At 38.9% G+C, this 20,282-nt stretch overlaps 1 long non-coding RNA gene across 1 annotated transcript; it reads right to left on the bottom strand.

Moving 5' to 3' along the window:
- Positions 1-228: 228 nt before the first annotated feature.
- On the bottom strand, positions 229-14,988 carry LOC309843601. Its single transcript, XR_014300244.1, has 3 exons — positions 14,817-14,988; positions 7,222-8,313; positions 229-308 (listed from the first exon to the last, which is right to left on the bottom strand). It is a non-coding gene; the product is annotated as an uncharacterized lncRNA (long non-coding RNA).
- Positions 14,989-20,282: the final 5,294 nt, after the last annotated feature.

The raw sequence follows: 20,282 nt of genomic DNA, 5'->3' as shown, positions 1-20,282 counted from the left end.
TAGTTTATAGTTCATATCTCATACTGCATATTCCCAGACCATAGTAGTTGCCAGGGCCACAGTTGGTTTTCCACAAGTAATTGCAGGACGCAAGAGTAAATGAGCCAGTTAAAAACGGAATGTGAATGAACAAGACAAAGTAAAGTATCGTAATCTACAGTAAGTTAAGCTCATGCATTAGCAACTACTCCTGTGCATTTTGTGTGTACAGCCACAATCCTTAGTCATTGCAGAGCATGAAACAGTTGACTCACCCCTCAGATTCTGGTGTCTTAGTCTTTTTAATGTCAAAGAACCATTACATATCACTGTAAAAAACAAAAGAATGGAGAAAATCAATGAATCTAAAAACTTACTTTAAAAAGATAAAATTAACAAATTTCCAGTAAGGTTAATAAAAAGAAGACACAAATCACAGTAACAGATAAGGTGGGTGGTCATGACTACCAGGTACAGAGAAAAATAACTCTGTGACTACAAATTCAATAACTTAGATGAAAGTGACAAATGATTTTTTTAAAGATTTTTATTTATTTATTTGAGAGACAGTGAGAGAGAGGCAGAGAGCATGAGAGGGGGGAGGGTCCGAAGGAGAAGCAGACCCCCGGCTGACCAGGGAGCCCGATGAGAGCCTCGATCCTGGGACTCAGGGATCATGACTGAGCCGAAGGCAGTTGCTTAACCAACTGAGCACCCAGGTGCCCGAAAGGGGCCAAATCTTTAGAAGATACAAACTAGCAAATATGCATAAATTCAGCTAAAAATCATACGTTTTATTAAATCTGTATGTCATATGGCCCTACAAGTTTCACAACTGATTATTTAAGTCTCAGTCTATAAGGGTGGGATGAGTGTATCTTGTTACAAATTGGGTATAACCTTCAAGTATATGTTATGTTTTCAGGCATGATACTGACAGAAATAGGAAGCAGAAATTATTTCCAGTGCTGGAAAAAAACAAATGCTTAGAATGATTTCTCATACAGATCTACCTAAGTGGGTTAAAATTTCACCCTTCGATGTGCACTTTGTGAGTGTGCGAAAGCACGAGCATTTCCAGGAGCTGCAACGGTGCAGGAGTTGGTACTTGGAGAGATCACAACACGTTAGCCATGTCCAGTCAACACTACTGTGGTGTAGATTCGCTTATCAGATTTTGGAAGAGGAATGAGAAAGAAGACAAAATTTTTCACAAAGATGAATTAAGTAAAAGAAATATAAAAATGAAAATGTGTATAGTAATTCTTCAAGTAAATTCCTTCCGTGGACATTACTGCCTTCAATCCTCCATATTTACCTGCTATAAACATCACGTTTTGATATTTCCTAACAATTTTCAAATGTACTTTTTTCCCTTCAGCTCACTGAATAACTGCCTTTCACCCTTCCATGGATTTGCACAAGTGGCCGTAAAATGACCTTTTACCACTCCAACAAACTAAATCAACTGCATTCAAATATCCCCTGAAGCTTTCTGGGTTCATTTCTTCTAAACGTGGTAGCCTATGATTGCTTCTAGAACAATCATATAGAATACAAATTAACTAATTTGGATTGAGAAACCTTTGTGATTAGGGACTATATTTTGTTTTGTTTTGTTTTCATGATAAGACCTGATCACCAAATCCAGGGTCTGAATGAAGAAGGAGCTCAGAAATATTTGTCGAAGAAAGACTGAATGATTGGCGAGGGCATGAACTTTAAAAACAGGATATGGATATTTTCTATTTCAGAAGAAAATGATTTGTTATAGAAAAGACAAGTGGGTCTGTCATCAGAACACAACAACAACGAGGAAGACTAGTTTCTGCTTATCTAGAAAGGCACACGGCTTCATGGAGAGCACAGCCCTCTCCTGGAGCTTAATGTTGCTCAGAAATGGAAAAGCTGCACATGAGAGTAAAACAGCTCAGAAGAGAGTGTAGAGCTTCCAGAACTAAAGGCATGAATGCTTTCAGATGGGCAGAGTAGAAGACACACAGGTCGGGGGGAAATAGAAGAGCTAAGACAGAGACTTCATTCTTCATCCACAGAAGGGCAGAGGCAGGACCTAAGAGTTTTTCTACAAGGTAGAAAGTCACCAATTCCAGAGCGCCCCCCCCCAAAAGGATGAGGTGGTGTAGATGGTTGGGAAGGGGAAAAGGATACTATCAAACAGAAATCTAAGCACATTCTGGTGAAGGCTGAAGACCCACAAATCTTGGCATCACTTTCATGAAATCCTCTTTTTTTTTTTTTTATTTATCTATTTGACAGACAGAGATCACAAGTAGGCAGAGAGGCAGGCAGAGAGAGAGGAGGAAGCAGGCTCCCTGCTGAGCAGAGAGCCCAATGCGGGACTCGATCCCAGGACCCTGGGATCATGACCTGAGCCGAAGGCAGAGGCTTTAACCCACTGAGCCACCCAGGTGCCCTCATGAAGTCCTCTTTTGTACTGAAGTTGATCAGTTTTATCAGTTATCAACCTAAGATTGTGCTAAACGGATTGACAACATGAAAAGAACCAAAACATTCTCAAATAACATTGAGGAGGGGAGCATATGGAGAATCTTAGACCCACTTCACTATTGAGAAAAGTTCAGGAATATCAATGATTATCATTAGTTTCCAATTATCTGGTGATAGCTTCTATGTGTTTCAGAGAAACACACAGTACTTTAGAAGATGCTCCCCTTCCTATAGACTAGCCTGAAAGGGCTAAATAACTACATGCAAGCTAAATACCTCAGTGTTGCTGGAGAAGAGAAGTCAGAAAGAAAGGCTACCTGTGATTGAGACTGGCTCTAGGGACCAAAAAAGTAGAAATGTATCATGAAGAATGAATAAATAACTGAAAGAATGAAAAGTGAACATTCATTAAATGTCATTTAGTCGCCAGATGTTTTCACAAGTGTAACCTAAGTTACTTCTCTCAAAAATTGTACGGACTAAGAATTTTGTAGATAAGATCATTCAAGCTCAAAGAATGACTTGGCTAAGCTCGCCCAGGCAGGCAGGGACACATCTGTGTCAGAAGAGCCGTTCGGATGACAAGCGCCATTCTGTCCCCTCCAGTCCCTCCCGCCTCTTCCCTTCTGTTGTGTTCCGCCGAACATGACACTGAGAGAAGAGTAACCAAGAATGTTTTACTTGCATCCCAATTTGGCTAGAAACAAAAATCTCAATAAAAAACGTCATCAGAACATTTCATGGAGGGACGCCTGGGTAGTTCAGTGGGTTAAGCCTCTGCCTTCGGCTCAGGTCATGATCTCGGGGTCCTGGGATCGAGCCCCAAATCAGGCTCTCTGCTCGGCGGGGAGCCTGCTTCCCACCCCCCTCTGTCTGCCTCTCTTGTCTTGCCTACTTGTGATCTGTCTGTCAAATAAATAAATTAAATCTTTTAAAAAGTTTCATGGAATCATTTAGCTTCTGTATTTTTTAAAATAAACTTGGTGATTTTTTCTCATTTGAAACCATTAATATTCAATCACCAGAAGATAAAACTGTTAACATTTGAGGAATCATTTAATTCATAGTTTCCTTTCAATTAATTGTTACGAATATAGCTCTTTAATAAACTCAATATATATGTTTAAGGGAGATAAATAAATTATATAATATTGAAATTTAACTTTTATTTATAATTTGTTAATATGAGGGCTCTGAAAACCTATTCGATATTCACAATGTGGAAATATAGACATTTTGTATGGGGAAACATTCAGCAATGATTTTTACAGCTTTTTTTCTTTAGTACTTGGAAATAGACCTAGAAGCAAATGTTTCAGAGATAATCATGAAATAGATGACATAAATGATTTAATAAAAAATCACACACAGAATGTAGATTATTAGCGTTAGAACATTGACTGCAAAGAAAAATCTTTATTATCTTAAACCAAAACATTGAGATATTAAAACACTCTGTGAGTGAAAGTAGTGATCTCTGTTGTATGAAAATAAAAACTGGAAGTTCAAAGGTTAGAACATAATAAAAAGACAAAATAATATTCAACATGTTCTAAGGAAAAACAAAAAAATTATTTTCATATATATGATAGTGGTTTATATCATTTTAATGAGGCTATATATATTCCAATCTTTGTACTTATAAATATATTAATTGTAATCATGGAGTCAAAAGCATAGAAATTTGAATTCTTTAAAAATAATTGATAAATTTTTCTAAGTTGGTATTATTGAAATTTTTTACATAGAATTCTATGAATTTTCAGAGTTCTAAAACATTTATGAATTAAAGCAAACTGATAGATTTTTACTTATTACTTACTATTCTGTTACATAAATGCTATAGTTTATTTATTTATTTTAAAGATTTTTATTTATTTGACAGAGAAAGAGAGATCACAGTAGGCAGAGAGGCAGGCAGAGAGAGAGGGGGAAGCAGGCTCCCTGTTGAGCAGAGAGCCCGATGCAGGGCTTGATCCCAGGACCCTGAGATCATGACCGAGCCGAAGGCAGAGTCTTTAACCCTCTAAGCCACCCAGGCACTCCTAAATGCTATAATTTAAAACAGAAATATAGCTAGTTGACATTTGCAATTGGAACTAAATAACAAATTAATAAAGCAATTTAAGACTAAATAAATATTTAAATAATTATGCATGGAGAAAAATATAACAATATGTTTATAGTTTATCATTTTCATCTGTCCTCTTACATAACAATTTATTTTCATTCCTCTTTAAACCTTTTATTGGATATTTAAATTTTGAAGGCTACCTTTTTATGTGTTCTTAATAAACTAAAATGTAAGACATTTTAAAAGAAGAACATAAAGAATCAGTTGCTTTCCTATACACTAATGATGTAACTGTAGAAAGAGAAGTTAGGGAATTGATTCCATTTATAATAGCACCAAAACTATAAGATACCTTAGAATAAACCTAACCAAAGAAGTGAAGCATCTATACTCTAGAAACTACATAAAACTCATGAAAGAAGTTGAGGAAGACACAAAAAGATGGTAAAACCTCCCATCCTCATGGATTGGAAGAATAAACATTGTTAAAATGTCTCTTCTGGGGGCGCCTGGGTGTCTCAGTGGGTTAAAGCCTCTGCCTTCGGCTCGGGTCGTGATCTCAGGGTCCTGGGATCGAGTCCCTCATCGGGCTCTCTGCGCAGCAGGGAGCCTGCTTCCTCCTCTCTGCCTGCCTGTCTGCCTACTTGTGATCTCTATCTGTCAAATAAATAAATAAATAAATAAATAAATGTCTCTTCTGTTCAGAGCAATCTATACTTTCAGTGCCATCCCCATCAGAATACCAACAGCATTTTTCAAAGTGCTGGAACAAACAATTCTAGTTTGTATGGAATCAGAAAAGACCCTGAATCACCAAGGAAATGTTGAAAAAGAAAAGCAAAGCAGGGAGCATCATGTTGCCTGATTTCAAGGTGTGTAACAAAGGGGTAATCACCAAGAGAGCATGGTACTAGCACAAAACCAGACACAAAGACCAATGGAACAAAATAGAGTCCAGATGTGGAGCCTCAACACTATGGTAAAATAAACTTTGACAATGCGGAAAAAAAAAAAATCCAATGGAAAAAAGTCTCTTCCATAAATGGTGCTGGGAAAATTGGATAGCTATATACAGAAGAATGAAATTCAACCATTCCCTTACACCACACACAGAAATAAACTCAAAATGGATGAAACAGCTCAATATAAGACAGGAATCCATCAAAATCCTAGGTAAGAACATAGGCAGTAACCTCTTTGACATTAACCATAGCAACTTATTTCAAGACATGTCTCCAAAGGCAAAGGAAACAAAAGTGAAAATGAACTTCTGGGACTTGGTCAAGATCAGAAGCTTTTGCACAGCAAAGGAAACAGTCAACAAAGCAAAGAGACAACCCACGGAATGGGAGAAGATATTCGCTAATGACACTACAGACAAAGAGCTGATATCCAAGATCTATAAAGAACATCTCAAACTCAACACCCAGAAAACAAATAATCTTGTCAAAAAATGGGCAGAAGATATGAACAGACACTTCTGCAGAGAAAACATACGAATGGCTAACAGACACATGAAAAAATGTCCCAACATCATTAGCCATTGAGAAATTCAAATCAATACCACATTGAGATACCATCTTACACCAGTTGGAATGGCAAAAAATTGACAAGGCAGGAAACAACAAATGTTGGAGAGGATGTGGAGAAAGGGTAATTCTCTTACACTGTTGATGGGAAGGCAAGCTGGTATAGCCACTTTGGAAAACAGTGTGGAAGTTTCTCAAAAAGTTAAAAACAGAGCTACCCTGTGACCCAGCAATTGCATTCCCAGGTATTTACCCCAAAGATACTGATGTTGTGAAAAGAAGGGGCACCTGCACCCCAATGTTCATAGCAGCAGTGTCTGCAATAGCCAAACTGTGGAAAGAGTGGAGATGCCCTTCAACAGAAGAATGGATAAAGAAGATGTGGTCCATACATACATTGGAGTATTACTCAGCCATCAGAAAGGATGAACACCCACCATTGGCACTGACATAGATGGAACTGAAGGGGATCATGCTGAGTGAAGTAAGTCATTCAGAGAAAGACAATCATCACATGGTTTCACTTACATGTGGAGCATAAGGAACAGCATGGAGGACATTAGGAGAAGGAAGGGAAAATGAAGGGCAAGAAATCAGAGGGGAAGGTGAACCACGAAAGACTATGAACTACAGGAAACAAACTGAGGGTTTTAGAAGGAAGTCTGGTGGGGTGAGGGGTCGCCCAGTGATGGGTTTTAAGGTGGGCACGGGTTGCATGGAGCACCGGGTGTTATAGGCAAACAATGAATCGTGGAACACTACAACAAAAACTAATGATGTAATGTATGGTGACTGACATAATAAAATTTAAAAAGCTAAAAATTAAAAATTTAAGAAAGGAGAAAATAAAATCTAATTAAAGAGGCATTATCTACATTTAATTTAAAAGTAACTTTGTCATGGGTCTTTCTGTCCTGCAAGAAAAACTATTTTTCTGTTCTCTTTTCAAATAATACTTCTCTGAACTACCTTCAGGATTTAGGGTATATACCTGTTCTTTTATGTAACAGTAAACCTGAATACAGACAAACATGAGATTCTCTTTGACAAGCAGCTTTGCTTTTAGCAAGCCCACATTGCACTGATTTCTGGTGTCAGTCAAATGTGATGATGTTAATATAAACATCCTGTGAAATCGTTCGAACGTGGATTATTTAGGATTTCACTTACTAGCAACAGCAGGTTTTTGGACTTGTAGGAATTAGTTTCCTTCTCTCCTAAAATGTTCCTCTTTGAATCTACAGTCTTGTCTGGATGTCAGTCGGGTTCTTTACATCTGTAAGTTTATCACTCTGACTGGCCGCAGCATCCATCGTCCGGTCACTAGAGAGAATTCACAGTAAATTCACCAGAGAATGAATCAACGAGTAATTATCTTCGGATCTTGTTATAAAGATGAACATCTTCATCTTTACTTCAAGTCCCTCCATGTCATTGTCACAGAACTGTCAGAGAAGACTTCCTCTCGGGTTCAAAGGATGGTTGTGCTATAAAAATAGAACTGAACTAGGACCAAAAACCCTGACTTTGAGGTTCTGGGTATTGTTAAGGTCTGAGGATCTTGAACAAGTCCTGGAAGTATCTCTGGTAATAATTTTCTTCTTTTTAGAAGGAAGAAAGAATACCTCCATGACACACAAACAACGTACTGGTACCGGAGAGGTGGAAGTGCTTTGTTAGCAGGGGTCTTGCACAGCCTGTTGCTTGCAGAGGAAAGGCCTTGCTGCTCTTCTGCCTCTGGCAATACCCTCCATTTACACAGGAAATCACTGCATTTGTGGTCACTGCCCACCCAGAACGAAAACCATCAAGACCACTTGCTCCATCAACTGCAGTAACTCTCTATCCTCAGAGATGATGAAGCTGACCTGATCTCGGTGGGAATATGTTTTGCTAAATCAGAGTTAGGATCCTACATGTGAACGTCAAAATGGAACTCCCAGTCTGGGTAGAGTCCAGTCCAGTATTGACCGTACCAGGGGTAGCCATTTACCTCACAATTATAGCAAGTGTAAGACATGTGTCATGTTTTTTTCCCTTTTTCTCTCTAGAAATGTGGGGGTCCACTTTAGAAGAACGAGGCCTGGAAAACGCGCACGCTGCGTGACACTTCTGTTCACCCCACCAGAGACTGAATGTGCTCCTGCTGCCATCTTGCAACACAGCTGTGCTCTTGGAGTTGACGTCCTGGTGTCTGACTTGGGAAAAGAGAGGATTTCTCTAAGTCAGCCACGGAGAGACCAATACTGTATGACTTCACTCCTATGTGGAATTCAAAAAGCAAACAAATGATCTTAAGAGAAAAAAAGAGAAAGTCAAACCAAGAAACAGGCTTTCACCGAGAGAGAGCGAACTGATGGTCACAGAGGGGCGGTGGGTGCGCGACGGGTTGGGCGGGGGATGGGGATTAAGGACTGTCCTCACGGCGATGATCAATGATCGCGGTTGTGTATGCAAGTGTTGAGTCACTGAATTCTACACCTGAAATCAATGTTGCTCTGTGTGTTAACTAATTGCAATTTAAATAAAAACTATAAAAATGGGGAAAGACGGGGTTATCTCTTGAAATTTGAAATAACTAATGAACTGCTTAAGAGAATTTCAAGCCAAACCATAAAATGTTACTGTGTAGGGGCGCCTGGGCAGCTCAGTTGGTTAGTGTCCGACTTTTGGGTTGTACTTGGGCCGTGATCTTGGGATCATGAGATTGAACCCAAGCAGGCTCTGCCCTCAGAGCACTTGAGTTTCTCTCTCCCTCTCACTTCCCCCTACTTGTGCATGCACATGTATTCTCTAAATAATAAATCTCTTAAAAAAAAGTTATTGCATAGCATTGTCAGAAAAGTAAATTTAAAAACAGTAAATAAATAGAACCTTATATGGTAGAATAATATATATCATTACTTTTCTTTTTTCTTTTCTTTTCTTTTCTCTTTCTCTTCTTTTCTTTTGTCTTTCTTTTCTTTTTTTTTTACCCTGTCAATACTTTTCCCCTATTCTGCTAAGAAATCCCTTACTCTGAGGTGCCTGAGTGACTCAGTCCATTAAACATCTGATTCTTGGTTTTGGTTCAGGTCATGATCTCAGGGTCATTAGATCCAGTCCTGAGTCGGACTCCATGCTGGGCATAGAGCCTTCCTAAAATTCTCTCTCCCTTTCCTTCTGCCCCTTCCCACTCCAAGTAAATAAATAAAACTTAAAAAAAAAAAAAAGATGAAAGAAGAAAGAAAGAAAGAGAATTTCCCTATTCTTCTTTTAGGGAAATGGTTCAACATTTCCTCACACGCATTTCATAGTGGAATTAATCTCACGACTCATGTTTTGAGGTGAGCATGTGAACTAGACAATCAAGAGTCTTTCTTTGAATATTTTAAATAGAGAATTAAAAAAAATAAGAGTTATGTCATTTTCACTGGTGAAGCTGAAAAGATGTGAATCTTGGAGCTACTCATGGCCATAATTGCAACTTAATTAAGAAAACCACACAGAAAGGTTTAAGGCAACAAATACATGGAGACAATGAGACAGATACTACAAACGCTGGAAGAAACAAGGAATCAGACTCTCTTAGCTAGACAGAAAGAAACTTTGGAATGAAATACATAATCAGATACTAAAACTACAAGAAGAGAGGATATGTCTAAGTAATAAGTCAACAGAAATATGAGACTAAAGGTAAAGAGATTAGTTTAAATCGTTGTGGACCAGAAGACTGGCCCCAAGAGATAAAGCTCACACCAGAAGATGTGGCAATTCAGTAACTCTTGCAATGCAAAGTGTGTTGGATGTTGTAGGGCACGACGTTCACTTAACTAAGCTGTTCTTAAGATCGTTTACACAGAGTCAACCGTTTGGCAACATCCTCTCTGTGTCCAGTGGTCTTCTGTGTTTGGTTCTGTTCAAAAACAAACAATTCCTAGTCTCTTCTCTCTTACGGTGGAATCAGTGATTAAAGACAGGACCATCATCTGCAGACAGAGGTGGTGGCGGGAATGTGCTGAATACGGTAGAGTGTGGAGGAAGGAGACGGAGCCTCTGTTGCTGTCCTCGGGCAGTCATACCACCCCCAGATAATGTATCTTCAGACATTTTGTTGTGTAAAATGAACAAGATCCTAAGTGTTTAAGCCCCTACAAGTCTAGAGTCTGGTCTGCTGGCACTTGTAACAACAGGGGTTTATTTCCCGGCCAGATTCCTGGAGCCATATTGGTCTTCCTCCTTCAGCATTAACAGGTGTTCCCACAAAACCCCAAGAGAAGCCCTCTCTCGTCCAAGATCCACGGTCTTTCTCTTAACATGATAGGTGTCAAACGGAAGTGAGACAATAGTAAGACAATTGACAATAGTCAGTGCTCCCTCCTTTGCAGTAGCCGTGTTCATAATATGTGAAATATTAAGAAACCAACACATGCTTCCAATGGGCCCGTTCGATTACATTACATCCCGAAGAGACTGTGAGTCATTTTCTCACACTAGGGAGGAATTTAATTTTCCACGTCTTTAATCTTAATACCTTGGTTTATTTAAAATCAGATAACTCAACTATTTCAAAATTAATTTTATTATACAAGTCAATGTAGTATGAAAGCAATTCTTAAAAGTTGATTTGGGTCTTCCTTCTATTATAACTGATCCAATTTCAAATATGATTAGATTAGAAAATTGGCATGACATTTTAAAAAATAAATTATAATTTCTTTTTAAAGGGAAATATTTGCTAAGTCACTCAGAAATTTAAAAAATATTGTTTCACTTTTAATTTAAAAAACAAAACAATATTTCATCAAGAATTACTATTATCGTATTTCCTTTCTCTGGCGTTTTGAAACATGGTCATGTCACTTCAGAATCATTCTGTTAGAGTGATTTCAACATTAGTTAAGTGCCATGGCTTTCTTTAACTTTCTTTTCTTTTTCTTTATGCATTTATACTAGTGAGCATTGCATTATATAGGTACTATAAGATATCTAATTTTAGAAGCTCTGTATTTCCCTTTCATATTGAAAAAGACTCAATATTCTGTCTCCCCCCTCCAAAAATTCATGTATTGAAATCCTAATGTCCTATGTGATGATATTAGGGGACAGGCTTTGGGAGATTAGATCATGGGGGTGGAACCCTTATGAGTGGAAATAGTGCTCTTACAAAAAAGACTCCAGAGAGCATTTTAACACTTTTCCACCCATGTGAGTATATAGTGAGAAGTCCACAGTCTGCAACTCAGCAGAGGGAATGCGCCAGAAGTAGCCATGTTGGCACCCCCCGTCTCAATGGACTTCTAGGCCCCAGACTGTGAGAAACAAATTTCCGTTGTTTATAAGCTACTCACTCTGTGGTACCTTGTTACAAAAGTCTGAACTAAGACACCTTCAAAATTGAAATGAGTAATATGAGCTCCTTGCTTTCAACCATTCTCAAAACAGGAGCACGTGACTGTCCCATACTAAGAAGTGACTTTTCCCCACATTTCTCTTGTGGCTTGAATTCACATGGTTCACCTTCCTCTGTGACTGACCTTGAGAGCTAAAATACTGCTCCTCACAACCAAATCCCAATACATTTCCCCTCATTTCTCCTGTTCCTTATCCTTTTCCCACACTCAACAATTCTATCTGCATATAAGCTTCACTGGCATTTGATTTGGGGAAGTTCTGGTATGAAAATTCATATTTTTGCACTTTGTCTCATTTCCCAAATAGTCTATCAATTTCCTGCCTTACTTCCAAAAACCGACTCAGTCATCACAAAGTAGCATTAATATACATATATAAAAAGAGAATTATTCACTCAGTAAGCTTTTAAAACATTTCACAATATGTTGTTTACCCATTTGTAACGGGGTCATGTGTGTGAATGTCTGTTCCCCACCTAGACTATGATATTTATCCCTAGCTAGGAAACGTTCCTGGTAAACAGAAATTTTTCACATATTTTGACTGAGTTTGACTGTAATGGACTTGAGATCTGGCACTAAGTCTTCTACTTCCTCCAGAACTCTTGAGGAGAATTAACAGCACACGGAGCTGTTTATTTAGCAAACGCTGAAAAACAGAAAATGAGGCTAGACTGAATATGTGGCCTGAAAATGGACTAACCGTTGGCCTTTCTAGAGAATGACTTAGTTCATTATCCTTTATTCCTCCTACTAATTATAACAAAAACCCTGGACAAAATAAATAAATATCAGAGCAATCGAAAAGCAAAGAAAAGAAGGTAAACTGGGAATTTTATGGCTTGAGGAATATGCTGAAGTGAATTCTCTGGTTTTTGTTTGTTTTGCCTCCTGTGTACCGTAGGCTGGTTAATAGAGAAACCCATAAACTAGAAATGCCAATGCAAAAAGTTTTGTTTATTGGTTTTTGGGTTTTTTTAAGCCCCAAGAAAACATAGCTTCTTTATACAAAGACTGGGACAAGGGCAGCCCTGTAAAACATAACTCTTTTGACTTCCCCCCGGGTCTGGAATGATAAGAGCTGTGCTGTGCCTCACTGTTGCCCCACAGGGCGCCACAGAGACTGGACAGAATGCTGTCTTCCATCCCTGCCCTACACTAAGTAGGTAGCATTCCTACCTCCTCCCACCATGCACTGTGGGGACTGTGTGTCGGAGCCCTAACACCCCTCCCCAGGCGGCACTAACAGGAGCAAAGGTACATTCCCTCCCTCCACACTGAGCACTGTGACTACGGAAACTGGAATTAAACCATGTGGATAATCCCAATCTTAAATTAAGTGAACATCAGCAAAGAAATAGCACCCTTTCATCTCTCTGGCATGCACTGTGGAGACTGAAACGGGACTCCTGTCCACTACACTAAGCCTGCTCTCAAGGAATGGCCACAGAGATGAAGCACCCAACTTGCCCCCAAGTAGAAGCGGAAGTCATGCGTAGGGACAGGAAGGCAGCTGCGGAAAGGGATTCTGTGTGAGACATTCTGGGCAGCTTTCAGAGTGACCTATGCATGAGACCAATTGGAATCACAAAGCAACATATTTGAAAACCAATCTGTGGTGCAGAATATTACTAAGGTTTCACATTGGTCCCCCACTGAAAAGCACATAAACAGAGCAAACCAGAACAGCACTGCAAAGGTTTGGGATCTCAGTTAGCATTTAGACTACAACCCATGGAAGTGGGCCAGGACATGCATCCGAACTTTAACGTGTAGATTACATACTGAAATAGAAGATGAAAACATAAATAGTCTTACAATCTGACTTAAGATTTCCAGAATATATTCCAAAATTATTCAATGTATTGACAATCAGAAACATCAATTTGGGAAAAGAAAATCAACAGACAGCAAATACAAAATAGTGCCAGAACAGTTTTCTATCCTGATTTTAGTGGAAATTATAGAAATCTATGCAGGTGATAAAATTTTATAGACTAAACAACAGCAAAACACAAAAAGAAAAAAAGAAGTGCATGTAAAAACTGGTGAAATCTTAATAAAGTCTGTAGTTGAGCTTATTATTTTGTACCGATTTCAATTTCCTTAATTTTTACATTTTTTTTTCAGTGTTCCAGAATTCATTGTCTATGCACCACACCCAGTGCTCCATGAGGTACATGCCCTCCTGAATACCCACCACTGGACTCACCCCATCCCCACACCCCCTCCCTTCTAAAACCCTCCATGCACTACATGCCCTCCTTAATACCCACTACCAGGTTCACGCACACCCCCCCCACCCTGTCGATAACCCTCAGTTTGTTCCTCAGAGTCCACAGCCTCCCATGGTTTCACTTTCCTGATTTTGGTAGCTACGCGATGGTTTTGTAAGACGCTGTCATTACGGGAACCTAGCTGAAAGGTACACAGGAACTCTGTACTATTTTTGCAACTTTATTTGAATCTAAAATTATTTCAAAACAAAAGTTTAAAACATTGACTCAGTACAGAATTTGGAATAGTATTTGGCATGAATTCTTAACTCTAAAGTCTCTTTCCTGATCCTACCCTATGCCATCCGTTGCCTAACAACCCCCGTTCTCATTGAGAGGCATTACTAATGGAAGAGTGCCACTGGATTACTTCCCACTGACTGGGAAACAATCATATTTTTGCTTGGCAACTAGCTCAGGGCTGGACAAGCAGTTACTGAAAAAAAACAAAGCAAAACGAAACAAAAAACTAAAGTGCAGTTTTTATTTGAAATTTCCCCTGAAACAGAAGGATGTTCATCAATGCAGGTTGGGAGCGTGCATGGTTTGATAAAATATAAGCATGGCTATAACTTTGCTGAACTAAATTAGGAGGGTTCTTGTCAAGCTTCCAAGAAAAGTGTTAAAACAATGATACTCTGAAACATTTGATTTATATGTAATCAATATCAAGGAAATAGGTCAAATTTTTTTTTTTAAAAAAGCACTATAAAAATCATTCCCCAAGCAAGCTACTGTTCCATTTCAACCAAGGAACCAACTCTATTTGGTGACAGGACATTCTCATCATAATTAGTAAAGCTCTGAATTTTGGCTATATAAATAAACCAAATGAAAGACATAAAATGACCAATTTACTAAAGTAGACATAAACATAAAGCAGATGGCCTCATATTCCTGCAAATTCTAGATAAAATTAAACATGTTCCCACCAAATTAACTTCTCTATTGACATCTCTTTAGTCAATAATTTTCCAAAATTCAAGTTGTGACTCCGTTTTTTAAAAGCAGCCGCACCTGGGAAGTAGTGACCAAAATAAATTTATTTCAAGGATTTCGAATTCAGATGTAAAAAATTAATAATGGTAAGCTTTACCTGAGCCATGTTTTCCCAGAAAGCAGTTACTTTAAGAAATCCTCCTACACGTTTGTTTTTGAAAACTTTCCCTTTGCAGCATTTTGTTCCGGAAAACAATTTACCATAAAGAACCAGGTTTTTCCATAAGACATTGGTAAGTCTCACTCAACTCTTTTATTTATTCTCATAAGACCTGGAGACAAGTTCCTGAAATATGAAAAATAAATATTAAACATGGACTCTCTGGATTCTTATTCTTTGTTTAAAGAATGACTAGCTTTTGTACAGCAACAGAAACAGTTAACAAAACCAAAAGACAACTGACAGAATGGGAGAAGATATTCACAGATGACATATCAGATCAGATAAAGGGCTAGTATCCAAAATCTATAAAGAACTTACCAAACTCAATACTCAAGGAACAAATAATCCGATCAAGAAATGGGCAGAGGACATGAACAGACATTTCTGCAAAGAAGACACCCAGATGGCCAACAGACACATGAAAAAGTGCTCCACATCACTCAGCATCAGGGAAATACAAATCAAAATCACAGTGAGATGCCACCTCACACCAGTCAGAATGACTAAAATTAACCAGTCAGGAAACAACAGATGTTCCCCATGAGGATGCGGAGAAAGGGGAACCCTCCTACACTGTTGGTGGGAATGCAAGCTGGTGCAGCCACTCTGGAAAACAGTAGGAGGTTTCTGAAAAAGTTGAAAATAGAACTACTCTATGACCCACAATTGCACTATTGGATATTTACCCTAAAGATACAAATATAGTGAAAAGAAGGGCCATATGCACCCCGACATTAATAGCAGCAATGTCCACAATAGCCAAACTATGGAAAAAGGTCAGATGTCCAATGAAAGATGTAATTCTTACTATTTTCAGTGCCATGGGTGGAACCAGAGAGTACTATGCTAAGTGAAATAAATCAACCAGAGAAATACAATTATCATATGATCTCACTGATAAGTGGGAATTTGAGAAACAGGACAGAGGATCATAGGGGAAGGGAGGGAAAAATGAAATGAGACGAAACCAGAGAGGGAGAGAAACCTTAAGAGACTCTTAATCTCAGGAAACAAACTGAGGGTTGCTGGAGGGGAGGAAGGGGGTGGCCAGGTGAGGGGCACTGGGGCGGGCCTGTGTGGTGGTGAGCGCTGCGTGTTGTGTAAGACTGATGAATCACAGACCTGTTTCCCTGAAACAACTAACACATTATATGATAATAAAGAGAAAAACAAGAAGGACTAACTGAAATGAGAACTGTTCATCTCCCTGAGAAGAGCTAGACACAGAGATAAGCGTTTCCCGTTCAGCCAAGCGAAGGTGACTCTCCTGCCCGTAGAACAGCCAGGACTCTAAGTTGCCCTATCACAACTCACTCCAGTTCTCAGATGTGGAAACTTTCCCTCTTGCAACAGACTGAAAAATGTCTCTTTAATTTTGCCTTTGACAACATAAAATGAAATAAGGTGTTTTGATTTTTCTTTTAGAATATACTGTTTTGCATAGTAAATGATTCTTGTGATCATAAATTTTAATGTGTCAATTTAGTTGGGCCGCCAGGATGCCAGATTCAATATAGTTTCTGGTTATGTCTGCAAAGGTGTTTCCAGATGATACTAGTGTTTGAATCGGTGGTCTCAGCAAGTAGATCATCCCTCCCAGGGTGAGTGGGCCGTACCCAGTCTATTGAGGGCCTGAATAAAGTAAAAAACAAAGGAAGGGGGTCTTTGTTCCCTTACTGCTTGTCCATGTGAGCTGGAATGTCAGTCTTCTTTCTGCCCTTGGATGAGGATTGGCACCAACAGCTCTCCTGGTTCTCAAGGCTTCGGACTCAGACTAGAATGACACCCCCAGCTTTCCTAGGTCTCCAGCTTGCAGACAGCAGACTGTGGGTCTTCTCAGCCTCCATAGTTATTATGGGAGCCACTTGCTCTTAATAAATATAAAGGGTTTTTCCCCCCCTTTGGAGAACTCCAATGCAATCCAACGCAAGATTTAAACATTAATAAATTCTAAACTAGTAGCACAGATTCTGATTAATGTACTTTAGAAGGATTGTAAGATAGAGCCTAAGCTGAGTAAGATGACTTGCCGCTCCAACACCAATAATGAAATCAACTTGAACACCGGTTTAAATCTTGCGAAGCCTTTCTCAGGCACTCAGAATATGTCCTCAGAGGGCAGCTACACAGGTCAGGCAAACAAGGAGATTTTCCTATGAATTTAAGCTTATACCATTGATAAATAAAAGATAGCTTTCTTATTTAGAATTTGTAATTCTACAGCAATTATTCCAAGTATATTTGGAGGTAAAGTGAGTCCATCTTTTTAAGAAAGCAGAATAGGGAAAGACAAAGAAACTCTTTTAGTCTCGCTCCTGCATGTGCAGTGAGGCTATGAACGATTCTGATTCTGAAGTATATTTTTTTAATTTTCTAGAGAAAAAACAAATAAACAAAATAGAGTGGGCACTGGAGGTTACTGCAAAGAATCAAGTGCTATGTTGTGCCTAATACAAAGATAGAGAGATAGAAATTTCATTCATTTTGAGGGGAAAATGTGCAAGTGGAAAAGATAATTTGGTGGAAAGGGTGGGCATAAAAAAGAGAGTCTACTGAAAACGGGACAAGGGAAGTGGAAATGGTGGGTTCCCATCATCCATCCGTCTAGGGTTGTTGGGTTAATGTGGAGCATGAAATCGTCCATAACACCCGGCTTGCCGAAAGGTAACACGGAGACTGCTGAGGGCAGGAGAGTTTTGGGAAAAGCGCATAGGCCTTTGGAATGTTGAGGCCTGTGTGACCTCTCTGTCCTAGGAACGCGGCACACGGACTTGCCTTCTCTGAAGCTTTCTTAGCCCAAATAAGCCACCCTGTGATCTAAGAGATGTATGCACTGTCCCCTAGGCTATGTTTAGAAGAACGCATAGAACACGCAGATTAGCATAGGGCATCTTTCCTGTAAACAGATCCTCCTAGTTCCAGTGAGTCCCTCGTCACGTATCACATGCTCGAGCCACAGTGATAAAGATTATAATTATCCTGGGCAGGTCAGTCAGTTAAGCGTCTGCCTTCCGCTCAGGTCAGGCTCTCAAGGTCCTGGGGTGGAGTCGCACACTGGGCTCCCCGCTCCGCAGGGGGATCTGCTTCTCCCTCTGCCTCTCTCTCTTTCTGTATTTCATGAATAAATAAACAAAAATTTTTTAAAAATTATGATTATCGGGAAGGACCAATGAAAGCGGAAGCAAAGAAGAACAAAGGGTCTTCCTCCCTGAGCCTGAGCGCTCTGCCTTCCCTCTTTCACAGCCAGTGTATGGAGTAAGCCTTCACCCGTCGGTACAGGGAAGACTGGCCTTTCTGGCAAAGGATGGAAAGAGAATTTTCATCAAAAACTGATGCTGGTTTTGTGGACTTTTACTCTCCATTACTCTGTAGCAGCGGCTCAAGCCTCTAGCTACACGCTTCAGTATCTATTAGGTCTACCTCCCCTCCGTTTCCAGGGTAACTTCCATAGTCCAACCCACCACTACTTCTCACTCACAACATCAACACAGATCTGCTCAGATCCACTCTAGCTCCTACTCTCAACCAAATCTCTTTTTTCCCATATGACTGGAATTTATTTTTATTTCAAAAGTGATTCTCTTTGTTTACATAATAAATACTTAAATGTCTCATGTTGTTCTTAGATTTACAGTCTAACTTCATTAACGTGCCCTATCTGCTGTTAAAATTCTTCCTACTTCTCCCAAGTTCATTTCCAGCCATTTCCATCACTGGAGACAAATCAGTCATTGGGTGCTTTTGCTTCTATAACCACCATTCCACTGCTCCTGGCACATATTCTCCCTCTGCCCTAGAGAGGTCCTTTCCTCACTTCCTTTTTGCCACCCTAGATTATACTTGGTTATCTTTACTTCCCCACAGAAGCTTGGTCCCTCCTCATCTCAAAAATTAGATTCAGTTTATACTCACATAACAATCTTTACATTCTTGGCACTTAACAAATTACAAATAAATACCCATATTTTTGTTAAAGTATGATATCAAGGCAAACTGGCAGAAGTCTTGTTTGCACGACAGTTTCTTTATAACTCACCGTTAAATAGTGAAGAGCTTGAGTAGTGCCATACTAAGGTCAAGACCTTCCGTTCAATTCATAGGAGTTGTCAAAAGACAGCCACTTCATGGAGCGATACGAAGAATGAAGTGTCTGAAAGACCAGTTAAAAGGACCTTGACTCAGCCCAGAGGAAATTGCTTCACATTATTAAGAGGATAAAAGAGTGTTATAGAAAATCTAAAAGGACAAGTTACCCTTTGCAGAGCGACATCAAATAGTTATGAATGTTGGCTGAGTGAGACACATTCTTTGGCAGCATTAGAGACAAGATCAGCGCTTCAGAAAAAAAATTTGCAATTCAGAAAACCAGTAAATTGTAGAGCAAAACTAGCAACAGAAGTCAGAAAGATTTTACAACTATTTCTGGGAGCCATTGTTGACGATTCCAGAGTGTTTTAGGAAATTTGGAAACAGTTATGCGAGCCATCAAATTCTTTCCTTTTTCTTAAAAATGTAATTAGCTTTGTGTTGGAATTCTTTGTAACATAATACAAAATGTCACTAAATAAAAGAATTACGCAGATAAAGAAAATTGATTTTTTTTTTCCAGTGCAACATGTATACTAGGGTTTTATCAATGTCGAAAAGTGTAGCCTTTGGATAAAATATGAATTTTGTTGGGAAACTTAGCTGGGGGGCGGGAAGCAAAGGGAACCCCTCGGATGGGAGGAGAACAGCCCCATCTGAGCGTGAATTAATAAGTATGGGGGGAAGGCAGGATTTTTCCCTAAGGAGCATTACAAATGTGATTGTCTAAAGGAAGGGGAGAGAAGTCAACCAGAGAGTCTACTGTACTGAGACAGGGAATCCGAAAAGGGGAATAAGATTTGTATCTCCAATTGTTAATATTTCCTGGCAAAAAAAAAGGGGAGAGTAGAGAAAAGAAAAAACACATCTCTCGATGAAAACATCTTCAATCCAGACCCCAGTATTTACAGATGTTAAGATCAATCACGTATGAGCTTTTATAAAAAATAGTCAAATTTTTGAGAAAATAATCTTTTTAAAAATAATAATCTTTTTGAGGGAGAGCTTTCTCCCTCAAAGTTGCCAGTAATTACATTTACATAAACTATTTTTTAAAAATAAGGATAAACTCATACATCTGTGAAATATTTAAAGAAACAAGAAATTCAGCGACTAAAAATTAAAAAGAAAAAAAGATAATCCAAAAAGTCCAGATAAATTTGAAAATAGACCAAATAAATTTAGACATAAAAATAAATTTATACATAATTCTTGCTGAAATAAAAAACTCAATGAGAGCAAACAAATTAGACTGACCTAAAGTGAGCTGCAGTGTATATCCAAAGTGGTAAACTAGAAACCATACCTAAAACA

The sequence above is a fragment of the Mustela nivalis genome (assembly GCF_964662115.1).
Source record: "Mustela nivalis genome assembly, chromosome: 11".
NCBI classification, from domain to species: Eukaryota; Metazoa; Chordata; class Mammalia; order Carnivora; family Mustelidae; genus Mustela; species Mustela nivalis.
The sequence above is the reverse complement of the archived record's forward strand: the minus strand, read 5'-3'. Positions and strand labels throughout refer to the sequence as shown.